Genomic DNA, 17,418 nt, shown 5'->3' with positions numbered 1-17,418 from the left:
GTTGGTGTAACAAAGGCATACTCACCTATTAATGAATTCCATAATCACACTGTATCTCATAGGAATTCAGTTTAATGGGGGTAACTTTGTGAAAAATGCTCAAGGACTTAGCTGGTGGGGTTTTTTTCTGATGAAATATAAGTATTAAAGAATACTTTAAAACTACTTCCATCTTTTTAGTATTTATTTTCGGGTTGGCCCCTTTTTAAGCCTGAATTGACCGGCCTATTATGATAGAAATCGTTACTTAGATATTCACACCTCATGGAGGAAATTAATTTATTCCAATGATTTTTCTTTCCTACATTCAGTCCTCCTATATCCCTCTCATTATTCCTTTTTATTATATATTACGATTTTCTTCATAATTCTTATATCACTATAATCCTTAAGTCATTGGCTTGAAGATGTTTTGTGATAAAATTCGAAAACTCTTCCTCTGCAAATAAAATTGACGTGTAATGAAAGTTATAATTTTTGAAGGAGAGGTTGCAACATAGTACATCCTGCCTATGTGAACTCTCGAGCAAGACTGAGAGTTTCCAGCCCTGTGATTGGCTTTTCAACAGCCAATTAGGAGCGTCGTAATGGAATGGCCTAGACATCAGATGTATGGCTGAAATGAATCTGTTATAGTGTGACGTCATTCTCACTTCGAGATCTAGCTAATCACTGGCGTGCAGTGGATGGGGCTTAGCTGCAAAGCTAGGTGGACTCTACCATAGATATAGAGGGGAGAGATTGCGTGCATGTAAGGAGGCATTGTTATGCGATTGTTGTCACAGATGGCATCAGTATCAAGTGCAGAGACCAGCGACAAAAATGCCACTTCTGGTACCCAGTGGTGGGTCATCAACTGTGACAATTATAGGAACAAGTTCACAAAAGAACAAGGGATCAAATTTCACGAGAGAACTTTTTTCATTTATGAGAATCTTTATGACTGTTGAAATAACCTCAAGTAAACGTGTGTTAGATCACAGTCAACTATACTCCTGCTTTTATATCTAATAAAAGGCATAATGAATGTCGTAATAAGTTTGTTATTAATTAAAGCAGGGGTGATTCTTTATCCGTGGTATGTGCCTACAGCTCGTAAAATGTTATTCCAAATGACGACTTATATAGATTAAAAGTTGTTCAGTGTGCTCAAATCTACCTGAAAAGTCATTGGCATGTAGGGTTACTATCAGTCCATACAACCATGGTTTACCTGACTATTTTTCCTAGTACGTACTTGTACTACAACAATGTAAATAGGCTAGTATCATGAGGCCTAGATCCAGGCTTGCTGCAGCTTTAAGTGTTAATGAAATGTTATGGCAGTGTTACCTGTTTACATGTTATCATTAAGTTCTCAAACCTGATATGGAGAGGACTCTGCTGAATTTGAACGATGATTAGTTCTCCCTCTAGAGTAAAACAGGACTGTAAATTCATGGTGGAAAGAAAGGCACATAACGTCGACAAATTGGCCAACTATATTGGTCTAGTGTATACAAACTACAGCAGACAGAATTAAAATTTTAATTTCTACATATAGTACACATTGTCATTGGTAAATGCTGCAAAGATAATTTACCAATCATTAAAGACTATTGAGAAAATAACCATAATGTAGTTGCATTTGTACAAAATTTTATCGCTTAAACGTAGAAGAAATAAACTAGCAAAATTAAATATTTTTATTTCTGCATACAGCCTACATATTGTATATAGTAAATGGTCCATAAATCATTTGACAATCTTGATGGTCATCCGAGAAAACACGTTTTAAAGAATACAGGGTTTCCCATAAGATTGTATGGGTTTGCGCCATTGTTTATACATAAAAATAATCGCACAGCAATGGCGCCAGGGGCAGGCAGTGCACGTCACAATGCTTTGGCTACTATGCGCTGTCCAATCTCTCCTCTATAGATATGGACTCTACCGTAGCAAATATTCGCCTATGCAATTATTCTTTTGTCAAATTCAAGATTTTGTTCCTAGACCTAGGTGTGTTAGGTTTCTTTACACTCAGCGTTCACATCTCTCTATTAACAATTTCTGGCCAGAAAACAAATGAGGTTATCTACACATTCTTGCACTTCAAGTTACCTAATGAAAGGATACATTATACACCAAAAGCGAGCAGAAGGACTTATAAGAAAATAATATTTTAAGCCAGTTGTAAATAAGTGTTCCATACGCCTTGAAATTAATACGTATGATATTTCGATTACTAGCCATCTTCTCGATATAATTAAAATCATCATCATCTTTTATTCCTCAAAGAATAATCTCTACAAATGAATTCATTAGTAACAGAGTTACATCTCAGAAGGCTTATAAATCATTTTGCAACATTCACGCAGCATGAACGAGTCTAAAACTTCAACATTCAAAGAAAAGTTCCTATTTTAAAAAATTTTTTATGATGACTTATTAGGTCTACTGTTTTAATGCTGCAGAAGTATTTACGTTGACCAGCCTATGGAGCATGTTAAGTGCACTGTCATTGTCAGCACTGCTAACCTTATCATGCAGTACTTTGAACTAACCAATGTGAAGAAAAAAGTTCAAATCACACGGATTACGAATTATACCAATGCATAAAAGGGATCATATTTATATATGCATAAGGAAAATAGTACTAGCTGTGAATTCGCAAACTTAGCAACGTCACGTTGAGTCTGAGAATCTGGGGGATACAAAAAGAATCATGTCGCATGAGATTTGAGCTTCAAGCACAGAGCCAATCTCTCCCGCGGTGAAATAGTCTCTCGAAGATTAGTATTAGTCTCAAGCAAGTCCTCTTCCACCTGCTGAAGCAAATAACTGAATGGAGCTCTTGACATTATGAAGCACTGGTAAAACTTCATTTCATCATCTTGCAACTCATCCTAGAGTCCATAATTCACCCTCTGACTTCCTCTTGTGTACGAACTCTTCTTCATATTGATGACTCATTTCTCCTCAATATCATCTGATCTTTGCACTAATGTCTCTTTTCTCTCCAACATTATTTACTCTTCGCACTAATGACTCTTTTATCTTCAACATCATCTAATCTTCTCACTGATGACTCTTATTCTCTTCAACATCATATAATCTTCAAAATAATGACTTATTTCTCTTCAACATCATCTAATCTTTACAATAATGACTATTTTCTCTGCAACATCATCTAATCTTCGCACTAATGAGTCTTTTCTCTTGAACATCATGTAATATTTGCATTAATGACTCTTTTCTCTTCGACATCACCCAAAAGCAACGCTATTGCAGGGAGCCGCTAGAAACCAGATCTTTCTGGCGCCATGTCAGTGCAACAGCTGTATGTTTACTGACCGTATCCGTATACGACAAATACTCCTGAAAAATAATCTCAGTCGAGAAGAGTCGGTGGAGATGCAACACAGAGCGCTTGCAGGGAGTCCACGTTTGTAAGATACAGAAATTCTCACTGTGGACATTCTCCACCTGCTCGACTACCAATCCATACCGACAAACAATAATAAAACTGAAAATCTCCTTAGTTGACACTGTTCTATATGTATCTATATAAACATACATACATATGTACACACACACACACAGACATTCGGTTGCCGGACAATTGGGCGAAAGACAATCAGCCGACAGACAACTGGTCGACAGACAATTCACAGACAGGACAATATTATTGGCCGATAGGACAATTGGTCGATAAGACAAATGGTCGACAGGGAACCGGGTATAATTTTTTAAATCGTTATACTTAATTACTTCTTATTTGTAAATTTTTTTCCCTTTTTTGCTTTTTTCTAAAATTCTTAGACTATACTTATTGTTAAGATCGTTTTACTAAACTACTTATTTTAAAATGAATTTCAAGACCAAACAAGGAAGGAATTTAAATGTGACATCTACTGCAGTTGACTGCTGAGAAAGCAGCTATAAACAGCATTATAAAGAATTTTCCTTACGTTTTTTTTTTTTCTCTGGTCGGTGTTTATGGCGCAAGATACAGATTACAGGTTTACAAACGTGTTACAACGACCGAGAAATTGCATTTATTATAAAACAGCTGCAAGCGCTATTTTTCGTACCACTTGCTGATGTAGCTGTTTTGTTTGAACAGTTTCTTCATTCTTTAGATGCACATGCAAACTGATGAAATTTTGGAGAACTTCCTGTCTTATTTTGAGCGTACTTGGGTAGGAATCGCGCAGCGTGGTAGATGTAGACGCCCAATATTCGACATCTCGCTATATTCTTGCCACTATAGAGTTCTCAATGACCTCCCGAAAACAAGCAACTCGCTAGAAGAGCGGCATCACGCATTCAGTAGAAGAGTCAATGTCCATCACCCTAACCTATCCAAATTAATTCAGAAGCTTAGCTTTGAACAGTCAAGCACCAAAATGATAATAGAACAGGCATAATTAGGGGTTGATGTGGCATGGGAAAACAAAAAATAAATTTTTCTTAAGGAAAGACTAATATAAACATGCACTCAGCTACGATGTTGAAGAAGGGTGCAATTTTGAAGGGCCCTGTGAACATAATTGAATGTAAGAGTTTTTACTATGCTGTTCCTATCATTTTTATAAATGGGTTGCTTATTTAATATTTAAGGGTTTTTAAAAGGTTGTTTTTAATTTCTCATAAATGAAACCTTATCCTTACTTATTCTAGAAAAAAATAATCCATTATGTGACTTATGTAATATGTGTATAAAGTTAATTCATGCAAGTTTCTAGTAGGTTGTTCCTACCTTTTAATAAATAATTTGGTATTTTATTTTTTTATTGTTTGTATATAAAAAAAATATTCCTTTATGTAACGAATGTAATATATACATAAAGTCCTTTCACGTATTTTTTAGTAAGTGGGTCAAATCTTTTAATAAATAATATTTTCTTTTCTTTTGTATTTTTATTTTCTCTTTCTTACTTGCTTAAAAATACTCCATTATTTGATGAATGTAATTAATGCATATAGTCCTTTTAATCATGCGCCCATTTGTCTTATCGACCAATAATCCTTTCAGCGAATTGTCCTGTCTGTGAATTGCCTGTCGGGCAATTGTCCGTCGACGAATTATGCGCACACAAGACATTCACTCATACACACTCACACGCACACGGCCTACACACACACACACACACACACACACCACAACACACACACACACATATATATATATATATATATATATATATAATATATATATGTATATATATATATATATATATATATATATATATATATATGTATATATATATATATGTATATATATATATATATATATATATATATATATATATATATATACATTACAGTACGATGATGATGGCAGAGGCCAAATATATCGATCAAGGGTAGAAGGAAAAAGTCACGACCACTTGCCATTATTCAATGTAGTGGACGGATTTTCGTAATATCCAGTGCCTTGTCAGGGCTATAATGATACAGTATAGAATAATTATAAAAAAAAAAAGTCACATTATAACATTTCAAATTTAAAGACAATTGTTCACTAAAACTTGGGAGGACTAGACCTATCCGGTACAAGCTGAAAGGTGACTACCATAAAAAGGTAAAGAAGGCAAAATTAAACAAAACAGACGAACAGTAAAGCAATATATATACCATATATATTTATGAAATTGCCTTATAAAATGTATATCCCTCCCAGTATTATGTTTAGCACTTTAGACATCTTGTGTTCTGAATAATAGCGATAATCATTGTAATATTGCAGTATGTAATATTGTGGCGGGATGACAAGCTCAAAAACAAGCTGCAGAATCCCCCCCACATATACCTAATCAGTCCAGCTGCCAAAATCCACCCTCAATCACACTTTCTTCATTACACAACAAATACAGCAGGACAATTGACCTACACCTATACAAAACAAAACAAAAAACAAAACACATGTACCTACCAACACTATACAAAACCAAACAAAAAACAAAACACATGTAGTACTTACCAATCAATCCAGTTACTCAGGGCTATCCTGTGCTGTCCGCTGTCGAGGTCACAGAGATATAAACAACAACAACACAAACAACAACAACCAAGAACCACAACACCACAACCCAACACAACAACACCCAAGGACTACAACCCAACAACAACCAATGACAACAACAACACAACAACCACCAAAGAACAACCACAACTCAACAACAACACAACAACAACCAAGGAACACAACCACAAAACAACACAGCAAACAACCAAGAAACACAACCACAACCTAACAACACAGCAAACAACCAAAAACTCAACAACACAACAACATAAAAGGAACAATCACAACCCAAGACCACTGCACAAACGACACAAAAAAAAAAAACAGCACAAAAGGCAACATACACACCCACTAACAACACCAAAGAATAACAACAAAGACAACAGCACAGGCACAACAACTCTAAGGCAAAAATACATTAACTCAACAACAAGCAAACAACAAATCAAATACACACAAAAACTTAACCGACTTTCAATGCCTTCAAAGAACTCTACCGACACTACTTAACATCACCAGTTCTGACTAAAGACTAACTCAAAAACACTCAAAACACAGAACTCTAATAATCAACAGGACCAGCAGAACCAGACCCAGAACCTACCAAACAACCAATTCAGTCATTCTAACCATCCATACTGCAAATTACACTCTCTCTCTCTCGCTCATCTCTCTCTCCTTCTCTGTCACACACACACACAACACACACACACACAGACGTTGTCAAATGGAACTTCATAACTCCTCCATAACATATGTTCAGATTTCACAATATGATTAACTTGTAATTAATATTCAAAATGTAATGTATATGGAAAGAGAGACCTTTGTTCAGAACCGGATGTTCTAGCTGTCATCACTTGAGCTAAAGGGCCGCGGGTGGGGAGGGGGGGGGGGGCGGCGGGGAGGGGACTCGCTCTTCCTTGTCTGTTTTGTTTTATGAATATGACAATCATATGAGTAAATACGTACTGTACTGAACACGTATGGTTTGCCTTTGGTTTTTGTCTAAAGCACATGGCATTGGCTCAATGTTTCTTAAAGATTGCTAAATTTTTTACGATGTTTTTCTTTCTAGAACATTGCATCACGCCATTTAATAATTTTACTTTCGATTTAAAAGAGAATTCTTATTATTCTGAGACCGTGTAGTGTGAGTGTTAACCATATAGTCGCCCCCCACCCAACCCCCGCCCTGCCCCTCTCTCTCTCTCTCTCTCTCTCTCTCTCTCTCTCTCTCTCTCTCTCTCTCTAAACTTAAAGGGAACATATAAACTTGTAAAGTAATTTCCTTGTCTTGGCCCCAAAACATTTTACCTTATACTGACGTCATTCATTTTGGGATTGAGTAACATAGAACCAGAAGTTCCAATACGAAGATAGAATTCACGTTCATTCTTATTCCATTCAAGAGACCATTTGCGCCGATTCTCTCTCTCTCTCTCTCTCTCTCTCTCTCTCTCTCTCTCAATCATGTGATTTTACTGCAAATAACGCAGAGATTTTGTACTTGGTCACTCTTTAGTGTTTGTTTAATTTCTTTTGGAATTGCGTTTGTGTACTGATTTATGAAATCTGTACAGATATTGTCACAGTATGTCTCTCGTAACAGCGCTTATTAGTGTGTTTTTGTGACAGGCCTCTCAAGTGCCTGGTGAGTTTTGAAGCTGCAGCGAAAGTAAAAATTTGAGGTACAAGGTAAAATTATATTTCTAGTTTTAAGTCGACTTACAATACTTGGGGAATTTCATTCGTTCACATTTCGATTTTCTATTTTGTGAATGATTTCATTCTTTTGAAGTAGCCTTTTTTTCGTATTCTGTGTGTTTGCAATCTCTGAGTTTTTTACATTTTCATATTGCGGTAAATTTAATACATTTGCAAATTTTGTGTTTTCGTGTTTTTGTATTGACAATTGTTTGATTAACTTTCTTGAGTGTTTCTTAATGACCCAGTATAGCATACTTGATTTGATTTCACACTTTACCATTTGTGATTTATATTGCATTTAACTAGATTTCTTTTAAAATCTTAAGTATTTCTTAATAGTTTGCATTCTGTTTGAGTGCTTTAATTTCTTGATAAATTTGTCTTTTTTATTTAATTCTGTTTAATTTTAATTCAAGAAATAATACAATTTTTGTTGTTTTCATTTAATAGTAAATATTGCTACACAGGAAGGCTATGAATTCTACTTATAAATTTTGATTTTGAAAATAATTTTTTTTATTCAAAATTTTGATAACAGTGTTTCATTTTTTGACCCCTAGTGATAGGTTGTGCTGTTCCTTCAATTTTCTTGGAGTGATTTAAGACAGAGGAGACAGATACAGTTGTTTAATGGAGTGATGCCCTTTAATCAATTTAAGCCTATACGAATGCTACACATAGTCTTGCTTTGATGAACCTAGTCTGATTTTTCACTTATTTGATAAACCTTTTTTAAGGTATCAAGTATCTGGCTGTTGTGAAGGAATTTTGAGTTCTATGACTGGTAAGTGTAATAACCCGAGATTTGGAACGTTTCATGACAATATATATACATACAAACACACACACACACACACATATATATATATATATATATATATATATATATATATATATATATAATATATATATATATATATATATATATATAGCGCATGTATGTATATGCATATGCATATAGTTTCAGCATGTTCCCTTTCCTATTACAGACAGACAGTGCATCACCTGCAAATATTTCCCACTTCACGCTATTTTTCTAAAGTCAAATCTTGCCCAACAATTTCGCATCTACAGTAACTGTTCTTCCCCTGAATTGTCTCATCGTTCCTTCCCTGAAGATATTGAGCAGCCATTGGACAGAGCACAACTTTTTCTGTGATGACTTGCTTTGCAATAAAACAGTGATGCCAACAGGAAGGATGTACAAAATTAATTGCTCTACACTTAGTATAATAAGTAACAACTAAGCAATCTGTTAGAGAACTATACAAGAGACTGTCAAAGAATTAATAAATGTACTCGTTGCAATTAGATCAAGTACCATCTTTTATCGCGTTAGTGATTTTAAACACCCTATCGTTTGGAAGTCAGCTAGAGTAGCTTTTAAAAGTTCAATAGATTATTAGTTGCCTCTTGCGGTATTAATTCTTTTAGAAACATGAAATTGAAGGAAGGTCTTTTTATGGTGGACGGGCTATTGAAAATTTTTATTCTTATTGAATCAAAAATAAAACAAACTATTAGATATTTTACAAATAGATACTGTGATTTTGATAACAGCATGTTTCCAATAAGTATGCTTTATTGTAATGAATTTCTTTAGTATACTTCAGTAACTTGGTAACGCCTTTTTTTTCGTATTAAAACTATCCAGTATCCTAATGATGACGTTAGAATAAAATACGAAAGTCATGTTATGTGAGGATCTTATTCTGTTCATCCACGGGACCATCAAGAAAATGTAAGATTCATATGTGAGTGTGCGTGTTTATGCGCGTGTAAAATTAAATTGTCGGTGTCCCCAGAAAATGAATAACGCATAACTTCATAGTTCAGCCGCTGAATCACGGATGATCCGCCCGAAGAAATTCTAGCCAGCCACATCAGCTGCTTCCCACACACAGGATAACCATCAGCACCGCATCGAACTTCCTAAACGCACAGCGCTCTCATCCGGAACACTGGGAACCTGCTCGCTCTCCTGATCATTCCTCTCCAAGAATCTGTTCTGTTTCATCTATCTCGCACATTCCCTCCTCTCTCCTATATCTCTTTATACCTCTCCCTGTATGGTCCTCCATTTTCTCAACTTGAGCGAACCATCTCGCAGCCTGTGATTCCACCGACGCTGACTTCCCTGCCACATAAACAACTCAACAGGTCTTCTCAGGTTTGGCCTACATCTAAAAAGCTTCATCTTTTTTCCATTTGCATTCACCATCCTGTTGTTGATATGAATAGAGCCAAAATTGCTCACCGGTATCATGTGAATGCCGTGAAAGTGAATGTAATTACCTAAACCATTCTGTCCGTGTAACACCCGAGTTATTATTTTGACCTTCAGAATGAGGTCCGTTGCAGCGGCTCACTTGCATGAGTTTCCGACGATCCTTGAAATCAGAACCAGTCTTGTATTTCCATTCAACTGTTACAGTGCTATTTCAGATTTCATTGAGTCAATTAAGACTTTGTGTGTTTCTTTCATCTCTGGCAGATGGAGGATTCACGTGTGCAAGATATGCACATCCTGACATTGACGGACATTCATCTTGTTATTTCTTATGTAATTGAAATTTCATTTTCATAATTTTTGCATCTTTCCATTTTATGAGAAACTTGGAGAGCCCAGATGAAAATCGAACTCAGCTTGTATTGCCTTTCTTTTTGTATTCCATTTTATTCTTCACCAATGAGCATCGCTTTGTTACCGTTACAGAATACACTAGTCATTTATTTCCCCTCCAAAGACAAATTTTCAGTGCTATAAAATGTTGCCCATAAGAGTGGCATAATAAGCGTTAATATATGCGTGTGTAACCTTTAGCTTTACAAATTGATCCACTTTTAACAATATTGTTTGTCGCTGTTTCTTTGGAACTCTTTTGAAGATGTTTCGCAGTAAAGTGACTATAAATTACCAAGCACCAAAAAACAAAAAAGATGAAGAACTGCTCCTCATTTAATGCGTGGAACTTAATTCCTTTGAAATCCCATGAAGCACTGCGGTAACACGTGCTTTTTTTCTGCTTTATGAGTAGCGCAGTGTATCGCCAACACTTGATAGTATAAGCTAGTCAATGCAGAAAAAACCCTCTGATCAACGAGGTAAATTTAAAATGTGTAATATATGTATATGTACACACACACACACACACACACACACACACACACACACACATATATATATATATATATATATATCTATATATATATATATATATATATAATATATATATATATATTATACATAAATACATACATACATCGACAGCATTTTAAATATCTATGACATGCAATAACATTTTGTGGTCCTATGTGTGAAATAAAACATACATGTAAACACGTTCACGAAAGAATAAGTGCTTTAATATGCAAGAGTTGTCTGGAAATAAAAAAAAAAAAAAAAACATAAACAAACAATATGATGAGCCTGTGCTCACACTTAGTGGTGGGAGGTAGCGGCGTCGTCAGTTTGATGATATACATCAAGTTACCATATGCTAGCGCAGGCTCTTTCATAGGGCAGCCCATAAAATACTCAGCACATTCATTACTTTTAGCTGAAAGTTGTCAACATGCCTTCATAACGTATGGCTGGATTCTGTTTTGATTCTTTAAACATACACGAAAGGAACGCACAGCTACTCTTCACTGGTCGCCTGTTCTCATTGTATTACTACTAATGTATTCACTGAAGACTTTGAAGAATCCTCAGTATAATCATTGCATATTCTGAACATTTCTCCGTCATCGTAGCTGAGCAGTCTAGGCTTGTTCCAATACACTATGTATACGTATACTATATATATATATATATATATATATATATATATATATATATATATATATATATATATGTATGTATATATATATATATATATATATATATATATATATATATATATATATATATATATATGTGTGTGTGTGTGTGTGCGTGTGTCTGTGTAAATAAATTCTTCTGTTAAAACAGGATACATCTTAAGTGTAACAGCCCCATTAAAACACTCTGGTTTAAAACTAAAGACTATATTTCGGTGGCCTAACTTCCACCTTTATCAAGTAGTGAATTCTTGATATAGGTGTGAGTCAGACCACCGAAATATAATCCTTAGCTTTAAACCAGAAAGTTGTAATGGTCCTTTTATACTTGATATATATTATATCTATATATATATATATATATAATTATATATATATATATATATATATATATATATATATATATATATATATATATACATATATATATATATAGTATATATGTATATATATATATATATATATATAATCTATATATATATATAATATATATAACATATATATATATATCAACAGAAATATTTTCTATTAAAACAGAATTCCATCAAATAAAAGGAACCCATAAAAATGTTAAAAGGTAGAATATTAATGCTATATTTCAGAGACCAACTGTCTCACTCTACAGGCAAGTATATGAATGGAGTCAGAATTACAGGAAAGTGATATTTGTAGCAAAACTTCCAGATTAACTTCTTAACGTTTTTAATCGCCGGTTGGAAGAAGATTTTTTCTATAATATCAGACGAACCGACAATTGCTGCTATAAATTATACATGACAAAATCCAGTTTATTATGTAATTATAGTTATTTGTGAGAAAAAATAGCTGAGCTCTGTTGGGCATATCTAACTGAATGTTTGTGTTGTATTAGTCTCTGGGAGAGTGATTTACCAGTAAAACCAATGTAGGATTGCTCTCAGTCAAGGCAAGAGATCTCATATACTTTTGTACCTTTGGGAACTGGCTTATGTTGAACGTTACTCTGGGATTGGCTAAAATATTTGGGTAGGTAAAAGCAAAAGGGTTAGAATTTCCAAGTACTGTGTCAACGTCTTAATCCTGTCCAGGTGTCGGATTTTGATTTTATTGTTGGGCATCTCTCTACTCTTGTTTTGAGTGGGAGAGTAGAAGATTATGTTAGCTTTATGGATAGCTTTCTCAATTATATGGCCAGGGTATTTTAAAGATAACCGCTGCTTATGGATTACTTCAATATCATTTTCCAGGAAATCAGGGGAGCAAATCCTGAAGGCTCTTAAGAATAAAGTCCTGGCTATGCCAGTCTTGATAGAATTGTCATGATAGCTAGAATAGTGAATGGATGAAAGTGAAAGTGTTGGTTTTCTGTATTTGGTAAATTTGCATATGTCATGGCTCTAGTTATTAAAACATCAATAAAAGGAATTTTGTTTTCTGTTTGCCACTCAACTTTGGTTTTAACGCAGGGCATTTTCAGTTTCATACAATCACTTTTTTAGTTATCATGACATTTCTATGAAGATTGGCATAGCCAGCAATTTATTCTTATAAGCCTTCGGATTTGCTCCCCGGATTTCCTGGAAAAGGAAATTGAACTAATCCGCAAGCAGCTGTCATCTTTAAAGTGCCCTGACCATATGATTGAGAAAGCAATCCATAAGGTTAACATAATCTTCTACTGTCCTAATGGGACACTGGGCCCAGTTTTTTGCAAACATTCTCATGTGTTCCCTGGAGGGGTGCGTAAAGGAAGAATATCCCATTAGGCTCCGAACTCTATTTTATCGGAGATATGTTGACGACACGTTCGTCCTATTTCGTTATGAGTGTCATGCAGAGTCCTTTCTGGAGTCCATCAAACGGCAACATCCAAACATAGGGTTTACTATGGAAAAGGAGGTGAATAACAGACGTCCCTTCTTTGATCTTATTACTTCCAGAGGTGACTCAGATTTTTTTATACTATGTATAGTATAGTCAAAATACATTTACCGGTTTGGGAATGAATTCCTATAGTTCGTGTTTCTTTCATTTTAAACTGAACTCTATTTAACCCTCCCCCATAGGGTTTATACTCCCTCATCAAACGGGATGAGCTTCCACGACGAAATATCCTTTTTGATGAGATATTTCAGTTATAACCGTTTTCCTTCACGACTTTTTTTTTAGATATCCCTAGATAAATTGCTAACGGAGAAAATAACCCAAACAACACCTGTATCTCCTGTGCCGAAACTAAAGATGTACGTAGGTATCCCCTTCGTTCATAATGATACTTTCAGGAGAATATGCATATCCACTGTGCAAAATAGTTTTCCTGCTTTGAATTTGAGAATTATCCCAAAAATCCCTTAACAGTAGAAGAGTCTCTGTTTAGAGTCAAAGACCGACTCTGCTTTAGTCCAGCGTCACATACAAATACACTTACCCGGGATGCAATTTCCCGAGTTATATACTAGTACTAGTATTGCACCAGCACCGGATATTTTGACCATGACCCGAGGTTAGGTTAGGTTAGGTTACATTAGGTTAGGTTAGTTCAATAAAACACCTTGCAGGTAATTTGTGTATGGGAAACATAATCAGATTATTTTCAAGAAGATTCTATGGTTAGTTTTTAAGATATGGCTTCCCGATTTTTTCAGGGAAGGTCCCAGTACTCAGTTACAGTTCGGGAATATGCGCCCAGGATGTGATCACGGGATATAAGTGGGATGCACGAAAGGGCACTTGAAGAGACGCATAGATTCCCACAGGGGCATAAACCATAGAATATCTCGCAGTTTATCTAATCCTGAACAATCAATTGTACGTAACCATTCAGAATCATGTAAAACTTATATATTGACAGCCGGGACTTTTCCACCTCCGACCAAGTGCAAACAACAACGACTTAACCATCTTAGAATCATTAATCATCAAAAAGATTGTACCATCGTTAAACACTCATTCGTCGTCCTCTGTAAAATTGCTTCTAGCCTGGCTCGGGCAACTGGTTTTCCTCTGTTTTTATTTACTGATGTTAGTTTTGCTCTTTCTTTCTTATAGGTAGGTTGTTCAAGATGTTTGTGACATTCTTTTACTTACATGTTTGTCTTTGAATGTGGTGTTTAGTTTTAGATTTTTTTATTTCATAAAGAGCTGTTGCCTTTGATGTAACCATGAATTATTTTGAGTTATTAATATTCGCAAATTATATCTTGTAGCCTTGAAAGGGGATTTGGAATTCGTCGCGAAACATCGGCATCGAAGGACAACGGTTGAAGGATCAGGATGCCTTTCCCTGATATATGAATATGTATGTGAGTGTGTGTGTGTGTGTGTGTGTGTGCACATATCTGAAGTTTTGTCCTGTGTGATTATTTTGTTTTTAACTGGTGTACTACACAAGCATTCTCAAGCGGACAGAAACAATATATCTATATTTACATATATATATATATATATATATATATATATATGATAACCAGACAATTATCATTACCTTGTTCTGATTCCCTAGGCGCGAGTTCGCTTCTCGTTCGGACATCAGAATATCTTTCTTTCTTTTTTCATTTGGATATAAAGTAGGCTCAGTAGTGACAAGAGTTTTCTAAAAGCGAAGAATCGAATAATTAAGAGGGCATACGAATTATATATATATATATATATATATATATTATATATATATATATATGTGTGTGTGTGTGTGTGTGTGTATATATATATATATATATATATATATATATATATATATATATATATATTAAGAGTGTGTGTCTGTATATAGATAACCACAAGGCATTTCTCCTTAGAAAAGACAGCACCGAAAGCGGAGACCCCTTGCTCTGCGAAAGCCCAGAGGAGCAGTTGGTTGTCCTTATTCTGAAACTCAGCAAAAGCTGGTACTTAGCATAACTAGTTCGATTTGTGCACATGCTGATTTATGTATGTATAATAACTATCGATCACTTGCACTGCTTCACATAAATTGTGGCTGCAAAATAAATTAGTAAGCTAAGATAGAATCAACGGAAATGGCGCTGAACGGTACATCGAACCAGTCACTTCCAGCAATAATAGTTTAGTGACAGAGGTAGCAGATGGCTGGCAACAACAATGCAGTAGATATTTAACTTGTAAATCTGAAGCAAAAGAGGTAGTATAGGGGGTTCACTGCCAGTTTCCTACAGGATTTGTACCTTTTGTGCTGTGTATTGCACACATGGCTAGTCTGTTTACGGATCACCATGGATTATGATATCCAAGTACTATATATTGCAAATTTTATACGATTTGATGATGAGAAATCATACTTGTGTCAGAATATTTGTTGCTGTTACCATTTATCCCCGTAAAACAAGTGTGGAGAGGCCCAATTTGTGCCATGAGGACTGATGCACCTACAATGTCATATGCCGGGTAAAAGAAAGGGACTCATTTCTTCCTCGCTCACGACTGCTGCGGTTTTACTTGTTATCAATCTCCAGAGGATACAACTTCTCTCTAGATCAAAGACAGTTCATTTAGGACCTCAGGAGATAAATTTATCAAATGCCTGTTGAACTTTAGTCATAGTCAATTAAAAGTCACATGCACAATCAGAGCTACCTATTTTTTGAAAAAGTTTACTTTAACATACTGCCACCATGTCGCAGTAAATCAGTATCCTGATAAAAACAGAAGTAATTTAAGAATTTTTTACCCTACCCGGTCTGAAGTCTTTTATTCAAAACATGATCACTGCTGGTGTATACCAGTTTGTTCTTCAAAAGTCCTTTTCGGAACTGACACCCATTGTGGCTGTAATATTTCGCTTTTCGAAGCTCTTGATTCGCGCTGCTGAGCAAATTCAGTTATGACGTTGTCAAGCAAACAGACAAGAGCAGGTCTTAATTTGATACATTATCAGTCATCTACATGATTCATCATCTTGATGTTTCATTGATATCTAAAAAATGGAATGGATCTGCGTCAGTCTCTCATTCATTCATACTGTCAATTACTTTATTCCTAAAGCCTTTAAAGCTTGGATGAGTTAGAGTGAACAATCTGGAACGATTATAAAGCAAGGAAGCAAAATAAGTAAGAAGTATTCCAATGATCATAAAATCTAGAAAGCTTCTTGCTCTACATCACAATGAGCTTCTGGTGAAAAGGATCGAAATGTGACTTGAACTGAACTTACAACAATCGCCTTCTGAGGTGACCTGGCACACATCATTATATATTACACAAAAACGGCCAGATGCAGCATAATTATACATAAAATGTCTGTGTGCAATAATGAGTCTTTAACTATAAGTATGGTTGTGCGAAATGTACGAGTACAGTGTATCTATAAATCGAAAAGGGGCTTGACAGCAGTCATGAGTATTTCGAAGATTTCAGAAGCAGCGGTTTCTGTTGACAAAATCTTCTCAGCTGCTTGTGAAAAAGTCGTGGTCCGTTTCAGTCGTTATCTTCATAGTTGATTAGCCATGAACTCTGCTTCAATTTGTCGTGAACTTCTGATATATTGTGAAAAATATTTGCTAATCCATTGCCAATTTTTCACACCATTATCGGTCTTCATTATCGTTCTCCAGTTTTTAATGGCTTTAGCCAAAATCATTCGTAAATTGTCTCAATTTTTCACTTGTTTCAGTGTAAAATTTGGAGAATGAATATGCAGATTGTCACATTTCTCCAGCATTCCGCTGGATTACATTTGCACGCGACCTTGTGAGGTCATTTGATTGACAATCACTATTTTTTTTTTTCGTAACTATAAAAGTAATAATGAAAGCGTGACGATGCTCCCGAGCTGATGGGATTGTTTGATGACTGGCGCCTCAGCGATTGTTGTGCAGCAGCTGACGGCTTCTTTCGCCTCCTCCGCCGCCGCCGCCGCCGCAACTCCCCGACAGCCGACATGA

The sequence above is a fragment of the Macrobrachium nipponense genome, chromosome 6 (assembly GCF_015104395.2).
Source record: "Macrobrachium nipponense isolate FS-2020 chromosome 6, ASM1510439v2, whole genome shotgun sequence".
NCBI classification, from domain to species: domain Eukaryota; kingdom Metazoa; phylum Arthropoda; class Malacostraca; order Decapoda; family Palaemonidae; genus Macrobrachium; species Macrobrachium nipponense.
The sequence above is the reverse complement of the archived record's forward strand: the minus strand, read 5'-3'. Positions refer to the sequence as shown.